Raw genomic sequence first — 9,013 nt, forward strand, 5'->3', positions numbered from 1 at the left:
ACCCATAACCCTGATGATGACTCACAGTTTCCAAACAAAGATGAAGGGGGAGGAGGAAAGCGGGACCAAGTTGTTTAGATGTATTAGTGGCCGTTTGCATGCTAGAATGTTTTGTTTGCTCTGAAGTCAAATACACTCGCAGATGGGAGCCGACTGGACACCAGATGACTCGCTGTGATGTGGTAAAATCGTCTGCTTTGGGGCCAAGAGATGGGGGAGAGAGGGAAAGAGAAGAGAACAGGGGCACTGGGCACCAGATGCCCTACAAAAGTCAATGCAGTCCTGGTGGGATGCCACCACTCTGGCGCGGTCGACTCTCAAGCAACTGGACGGAGAACAGAAAAGAGCGTGCCACAGATCTGCCTGCTCTTATGTTGTATTGCCGTCCCAGCGAACAACAACTATCATTACAGGCTAACAAAGGAAAACTAAAACCTCTACCTGACTTTGCGTAGGTGTTCACTGCCCGCTTTTTTTTCACAGTATCACGGCTCATCGTGACAGCGCTGTAAACATAAACTCGAGTTGGCAAACAGAGAACACGGGTTGCCTGACAGCGTGAGGTCAAAGCTGTGATCTTGTTTAGGCTCGAGGAAGAGCCGTCAAACAGCATGAACACAGGCCTGAGCACTGCAAAATATAGTACAGACACTGATTACACTGTCAGTTATCTGTAAATTGGTACGCTTAAGTACAGCTAATGCAACCTGCTACACCTCCTTTTGTGAAGGTCACAATTTGCGCGCATGTTAGCAGCTGTACTCTGTAGTGCTCCCGAATCTGGAAAGGTTATTCTAAATTTATTCTCACTCCATATGATTGAGAAAAAAAATGATGGAGCTTGTACTTGTGTGGCATGTGTGGTCTTTGCTTTTCGTGTAAGCTACTTCATTGAGTCTGTTTCACACTTGGTGGGCGGATTACTGGGGACCCAAAACAATGCAGTGCAGAGACTGAAGTAGTTTCCATGGCCTGTAGTCAGACAAACATAAAAGGGAAGTACTTTATAATGACAGCAGGAGACTACATTAGGGGTGGTGCAAGTCATCAACGCAATCAAAGCCCGGACAATGCATTCCAGTGGAGAACAAGCTGCTGCTTAAACTCACCCGTGATCACTTATAGTGAGTACTAAGACAGAGACCCAACAACGTGACGCTCTACAAGCACTGCAAATTGAAAATGGCTTATCACAAGTACGACTGCTACGCGCAGGCACTTGAAGAAAAAGCATCCCAGAGTGCTTTGTCAAGACTGCAGCAAGCACAAGACACAGTATTGTTTACTTTGTGTCCTCATCCAAGCACGGTACATTACGATTATAAACACGAGAAACCCTTCTGTTAGTAGCAGACGCGTTAAAATTGATTTCGAGAAAATGGCCTAAATGAACGACTGTTGGTTGAGGATGTAAATCATTTCTGTTATTTCCCTTGCCCACAGATTATTTTAACTGCACATTACTACGACTAATGAAATTAATCTATGTCATAACAATTTGGTTATGACAACAATTAAGCCAAGCATCTGAGTAAAATAAATAAATAAATAAATGAATCAAGGAGAGGGCTGCTGTAACGTAAAGTAATTCAATTAATCAATGTGTCACAGCAATACTCTTGAATTTCAGGTCCAGTACTTTTCTAATTAGGCGTCCTATTTATTAGGGCTAATATAATAGTATTATTATTAATGTCCTAACAGGGAGGGTAGTGAAATTAGGTGAAGATTAAATAACTGACATGCAGTATTCAGGTGGGGAAATACATATTAACCTTTGGAACGACTGTTATATTAATTGACTTATTAAAAACAATTATTAGATTAAATTTAAAAAAGTGTAATTATTAAGTGCTGCCCTAGAGTATATTATATTCACATGCATGAAAAGCAGTGGTCAAATGTATATTTGGTATATGGCACTGCTTAACACTTTATAAGTTATTAGTTATGCAATTTTGCAAATCTTGCAATTCCGCTTAAACCTTAAATTCTCCTACTGCCTGTTTCTCAGTGACATACATGCAAATAGATGAACTTTTCTATTTAGAGTAAGGGATGGATGCAATTTGCAACTAAACTGTATACAGACTGAGACATGCTGCATGAGAGCATGCACACATGCCAGTTCTACAGTAGGTGAGAGTATGTTTGTGGTATGCAGTGCAGTCACACACGGCCGGGGCCACGGCAACTGAATAAACACAACCACCCCCATCCCCGCCTCCACCACCATGGCAACTACCGTTACCTATCTCCCCTCAAAGTTCATGTAAATGAGCTTTAAGCACCAAACCTATAGTTCAAAATATAATCATCATTGATTTCTAGTGTAAAATGTATGACAGGCTTAAAATTTAAAATACCTGGATGCGTTAAAAGCATTTCTTAAAGTAACACAGAGACAAATCACTGACAGATCTCTAACTCAGTTGGAAAAAAAGAGCAAAGCAAACATCTAAATGGACAAAGGAGGGAAAAAAATCTAATCATATCCGATGACTGATAGCACTTATGATGAGGACGGGGGGGTTAAAATATCCGGCGGTGAAGTGGTGCGTTCCCATTACGGCATCTCTCCATCTCTGAAAATGGCTTCATTAACAGGCCGGTGCCGAGAGCTCCCTAGCCGAGCGTACGAACGCGCAGTACCCCGAGGGTCCACCGGAAAGGCTGAGGTGAAGTCCATTAACACCCGACAGCTTGTTTTTTGACCACTAAATAAAACAAGATACTTTTTCTCTGTCTGCAGTATAAATAGCCTTTAGCTTAGGGGCTGGAGAGCACGAAAACTCTCCACTCGAAGTAGAAAATTAAACCCATTGATTTAGTGGTGTTGATCTGGAGGAAAGTGAAGATGTAAAAACCCATACGAAGAGCAAGGTCACGCAATATTCAGAAGCCAGTGGACCTTAGAAACAGCTTCTTATCAAAATTTATACAGAGGGTAGCCAAGCGAGGCTCTTTTGTTATTCATTAGAAGCAATTTAACAGCCAATCTTTGTTCAGTATAACTCCCGCTGTGGGCCTAATCAGAGCACAATTGAGTTTAATGTACTAAAGACAACTGATGTTTTTCCTACTACGTCATTCATTGTATCTTTTTCTGGATGAGCGTGTCAACTAAATGGCCTAAAGAGATGTAAATGTCTCTATCTTAGCAGTGGTAAGGGGAAATGGGTGTGATTTAAAAAAAAAAAAACCCTGCTCCCTGCCATATCTCATGACCTGTCTTGCTTTTCTGGCATACATTCTGACCCCTCAGGCAACCAGAGCCGGCTACCTCGAAGCCCATGACATAGGTCTTAATTTCCCAGCACTTACACTCCAGTCATGTGTCATTTGATGAAACACAACACCCCAGTTACCATTATTCGTCTGGATACAGGATCCTCTGGAATGTATCGGATTCCTGCCTCAGGGGGTATGCACCTCGGAAACATGGTCCTACCTCCACCAGCTACTCTCTCTTCCACCCTCCTCCCCCAGCCCCCTCTGCTTTCCATTCAGTAAAATTCCACTAGAGGCCTGCTTGATTCGCACTGCCTCATCGCCGATCAGCCTAGTACGCATCACAATAGAGGAACAGTTCATTGTATTGAGGGCAGTTTTCCTCCTTTGCGTCACACTGCCAGCTAAAGAGTAAACACCACGCTGAACTCCACCTTTTGTGCAACCAAAGTTGAAGCCAGGTCACACTGCCATCTGTGCATGAAAGCAGGTCCCAGGGCTCATAATGAAATTCAAATAGAAAAAAAAAACCCAAAACAAAACAAAACAATTTTGTGCTCTGGCACAACGAGGGTCACAATATATCTCCCCTCCCCAGAGAGCAACAGTTATACCATGCGGTACTCAGGCCAGTAGTACAGAGTATCTCTGAGCCACTGGCCTGCGTAATTCAGTCTAGGGAATTATGACAGTGGAAAATCATTTCCCCGGGCCGGGGATGGGAGGCCATGGCTAATCGTTCAGTAATCTGATCTGCCTGCATACTGTAGCATTCAGCTAGCCTAGCCAGCCACTCGCACATGTGGACACCCCTACCGCCTGCCAACTGTCTGGATGGACGCTAGCGCCATTCAAAGACAACTCTCCAGGTTTTCCCGAGGATTACAGATGCTATCGGATCATTTGCTAATACCCAGTTGTGCTGCGCTGTCTGAAATGTATTTACTTTGCTCCTGCTCTCCAATACGTCTCATGGTAGCCCAGCCTAAGCCCCAAAATGCCACCTCCACATTCCGGGACAGAAAAGACACATAAACGCAATCTACTTTATAGAGGCAACAGTGGCGCAATCTGCCTCTCGAACTCTGGCTTATTAATCCAAAGGCTTCATTTTAATGAGGAAACATCTGACTTTGTCTGTCAGACAGCAGGCTCTAGCTGGGTTTACGTCCAATTGCAGATTCCAGTATCTTGTGGAGCTAGTGGTGTTGTAGTAATATGTGAATAAAAACCATAGGGAGCAGCTCTGTGGCACAAAGCAGTGCTTATAACCAGCAGAGAAGGTTGAGGGTTGTTGAGGGGGGAGTTGAGTTTGGAAAGATGCCTGGCTTCAGCCTCACACTAAAGAGAGGTCTGCCCCCCACACACAGAGTGGAGCTACAAGGAGCAGTGACATGGAAAAATACAAGCGCTGGCAAGTTGTTGGGCCCTGCAGCTCCCAACAATTACTGCGCGTAGCTTTAAATGTGATGATAGTTACTGCATACAATTAAATTTACATCCGCCTCTACAAGGAGATAAGCAACAACGAAGGGCTGGAGCCTCTGATCGACAGCCGATCTCCCTCTGTTCCCTGTTAAAACCTTAAAATCAACAATGACATACAGCCTGTGATCATGCCTCATTCTGATAAACGCTCAAGACGCGCCTCGGTGACGCGATCTGTCATACAGCATCATACCCGCGCTATTTTATCAACCTGTGTATGTGTGTGTGCGCGTGTGTAGGCATTGTAGCCCTGCCGTGCCGTTTCACAGGTATATCTAAGTGAAAAGATGTTGATATATGATCAAATGGATGCGGCAGCAGTGGCAGCCTTCATCAGCCGAAAGCGCTAGATCACAGCATGGTTGGCAGCCAGTGGGAGCAGTCAGATGGAGGGTTAGAACAACCAGACAAACAGTTGGCACGGATAAATAGAACACAACTTAGGATCCGGCTTTCCACAAAATTTTGACAAACAAATGACAGCAACCTCACTCCTTAAAAAATATAATCTGCAAATGGAATAAGCCCCACTTTTTTTTCTCTCTCTCTCTCCACAGATGCAGGGTGGGACATTTGATAAACAACACATGGCTTGGGAATAGCAAAAAAGGAAAAGAAAAAAAAGTGAAGCTATGGTCAAATGAATCTCTTGATACATAAAAATCAGCAGGGCACCGCTTTTCACTTGCAAAAATTTGCTCTGCAGCTGAGGGGAAATGCAGGGAAAGTCCTTGTGACTTTGCCAAATACATTCTGAGCGTGAGTCACTGTTCTTTAGTAATCTCTTAGTCACTTGAGGTGCACACTTCCATGCTCCAACGCCCCAAGGCAACAGATTTCAGGCAGGTCTGGACTGCCAACCCCCCCTTTTTTCTCTTTTCTTTTTTTTTTTTTAAGTCTTTATAGTTTTTAACGGATGCGGTGCTTGGTGGAGGCATGCATTTGCTCTATTTTACGCCAGACAAGAGCAACAAAGCAGGCTCACAGAGAGAAGACACAAATCGTATCTGAGCCTTCCTTCTGTGCATGGCTGGAGCCCTTTTACAACAACCACCAAGCCACATGTAAACATATCAGAACCGGGTGCCTCTCTCGTGCACTTGAAAATGTCCCACTTTCTCAGAATAAAAAAAAACCTCATCTGGTTAATAATTTGACCTAATCAGCTTCACATTATTAGTTGTAAACAGTTAGTAAATTAGAAAAATACATAAACAAACACCAGCATTTAGATGACTCCTACAGGTATCTGATACATCCCATAATAGCAGCTTTTTACGAGCAAATTTCAAGAAAAAATATGATCATCTAAATCAAATGAAGTCATATTAAAGCACTAGTTACACTCCCGTGCTAATCTTTTGTCCGCCTCTTCCACGCGCAGCAGACACTCGCATAAATCTGTTTTTATTTTACGCACACTATCATTCGCCTTTTTAACCACAGCACTGTAACAGGTCTGCTGTTAACACTGCGGCCGGATAGTGCAAACTTATGGGAGGGCGATAATTTCTTAACACCGTACACACTGAGCCACAAAGTTGCAGAAAGCAGTTCTGCTCGGTGCCGAGCTGTGCCGCCGGGTCCCACTCGATAAAGGAATTCCCGTGAAAATCACGGAGCGGCTCTATCCTGAACACAAACTTCCACCCGACCCGCTCCACGACAATAACGTTAGCGCCTCGATCTCCGCTGCTACGTGGACGAGCGTGAAATCTGTGCCGAGGGGCCGCCACCATAATAACAACGCCGGGGCTTTATGTTCCCAGCTAGTGGGCAGAGAGAAAGAGAGGGAGATCAGGCCGGAAAAAAAAAACTGGCCTCATCTCCGTCTGCGCCAGACAACTAGCCTGGCCTGGGGAGACCGAGCGACGACGCTTTCGGTCGCCTACCAAATACAAGCAAAAACACCGCGACGCTCCGTGCGGTCGTGTCGATTTTCACTCACCTTGTCCGTGTGTGACGACGCACGGATGTTGTGCACACGAGGCCGGCCGGGTTGAATGTGGTGATTTAAGCGCGCCGGTCTCACGTCGTCTCGGTTTGCTGTCGGCCGTGATGTGGAAGCGGGCAGAGCGGACTCGGCTGGGAGAAATCGGGAAATGTGAGAAAGACCCTCTCTTCTGCAGCTCTGTGCACAGGCAGTAGCCCATAACTGTCGTCAGGAGGCGCCAGCGCGGCGCATTTTTCCTCCCTCTGATATGCGCATGCATGCAAGCTACAGAACTCCTCAAAGAAATCACTGTGCGATCTTGTTCCTGCAGGAGATTACTGCGGGAGCGTCCCTGCTCGACAATGCGGAGATTATTTGTCTTCTTGTGCTTCCACGTTTGTCGAAAACTATTTAAAATTGCACTTAAAAGTTTTAGATATTTTTTAGGCAAAGGGGTAGTTGAGGGAAAGCAATGCTGTGCGCAACAAGGAGCCAACATTTAGGTCATTTAACCGGTTTTGCATCAGTCTCTGTTTCCTTATAAGAATCACTTACACAGTGTTGAGTCATAGTGGCTTTATCACTGCATTACTACAGTTATCCTTTCAACCTACAGTATTTTCATTATCTTGTGAAGGGTATGTCTAATAGAATACTTGTAATTGCAACCATATTCTTAGTAATGCTTAATAATACAAAACATTTCACAGCAAACATCAATATCTTTGAATCATGTGCAATAAAACTGGTGACAATGGTCCAAAATAGCCTAAATAACAACCAAATGTCTGTCATGTCATGTGCCAAACAGATTCACACAGTACCAAGGCGATGATTCCTTGAAGCGGCTCTGTAACACGAAGCATCTGAGATGCGGCAGCACACCTACACGTCCTCTGACCTTGTAACTCTTGCGGTTGGTGATTTTAATTACAGGCCGGCTAAATCCGAGACAAAGCCGTCCTTCAAAACAACTTTGGCTCACGTGATCAAGGAGAAAGGGTCAGAAAACTCATTAGGACAAAAGGGCTGTGCCCAAAAGGTTTGCTTTGTTGTGCTATAGGGCAAGAGACTGCCTGTTCACCCCATTTGAAGGAAAACAACAGGAGAAGGCCAGTGGAAATTTCCATCTGCTCCCCTATTATGTAAATATGATTACTCAAACCCTCAATCATTAATGAATGGAGCCACCTATCTCATAGAATTCAACCAGTTTATACTTGAAATCCTAAATCTAAGTAAGAGATCAAAAGGAAAAGGACAACATGGGGATTTTCCACTCGGAGGTGGCCATAAAGAATCCCAGACGCTTCATCTTGACTTGCTGAAGGGCAGCTGCATGCTGCCAGTGCTCCAGACCTCCATCTAATCCCTGCCCTCTGACTCCACAACCTCGCTCTGACCTTAAATAAACATTAGGGACTTAGTTGCCATCTGTAATCTTCAACATCCTTTGGCCCACTAATTGGAGTTTCACACCGCAAAGACACCCTGACCTGAATCAGAGCAGGTGGACAGACAAACTATGTGTGTGTGTGTGTGTGTGTGTCGAGGACACAATTGGCTTACACAAGCTCTCACACATCAGCCAAGCAGTCTGTCTGTCTTCTGTTTTTCCCTGTCTCCGGAAATAGCACTTTGCAGCCTTTGTTTACAACAAATATCTCTGTATCAGCACCTCAGTTAAGCAAATAAAGCATTAAAGTCATTCTAAACCTCCCCACAGGTTGTAAGCGATATCATATTAGGTCACTGACTTTTAAGACTTACTCAAAAACACCAGTTGCGTTTTATGTTTTTGAGGTAAATTATTATTGTACACTGTCCCAATTAACAGTTCGTGTCATAGAGCCAAAGGGAAAAGCAAAAACACACTCAGGTTTACACCCAAGGTGCAGATGGACGAGTCACGGTTAGTATTTCTACAATGCTCACAGTTATTCTCTGATATTTACGTTCCTATTTTATTTTATCGTAAACCTGATAGTTTCTTGAAATAGAGCGACATCCTTAGGTGAAACGTGGCTATCTGGCCCGAGGTGCATTATGGGCTTTTGTAGTCTCGCAGACTACACAAGATTCCCACATCCCGCTAAACTAAACTCATCCTCAAACTGAGTCCTGATAGAACACATCTTAATCTAGACTCAAACCTAAAAGTAAAAACAGTAGTCACTTTAAAAATTTTCGCCAAGTGTACAGCGAGATCTGCAGGGTTGCCAGTTCTGCAGTTTTCCCGTAACTGGGCTAAGGTTAAAATGCTGCATTACCCCCCCCGGCGGGTTGAGTACAAATTATTGGTTAAGTAGACTCTTTTCGAAGGAGCTTCCATGTACATCTATAAATACAAACTCATTTTTG

General features: G+C 44.2%; 1 protein-coding gene across 1 annotated transcript in view; it reads right to left on the reverse strand.

Moving 5' to 3' along the window:
* Positions 1 to 6,907, reverse strand: part of ndst1a (N-deacetylase/N-sulfotransferase (heparan glucosaminyl) 1a) — a 46,041-nt gene extending 39,134 nt beyond the window's left edge. The window contains 1 exon segment of the mRNA XM_005467773.4: positions 6,668 to 6,907. The gene's annotated coding sequence lies outside the window, so the exon portion shown is untranslated.
* Positions 6,908 to 9,013: the final 2,106 nt, after the last annotated feature.

Source organism: Oreochromis niloticus, linkage group LG2 (assembly GCF_001858045.2).
Source record: "Oreochromis niloticus isolate F11D_XX linkage group LG2, O_niloticus_UMD_NMBU, whole genome shotgun sequence".
NCBI classification, from domain to species: Eukaryota; Metazoa; Chordata; class Actinopteri; order Cichliformes; family Cichlidae; genus Oreochromis; species Oreochromis niloticus.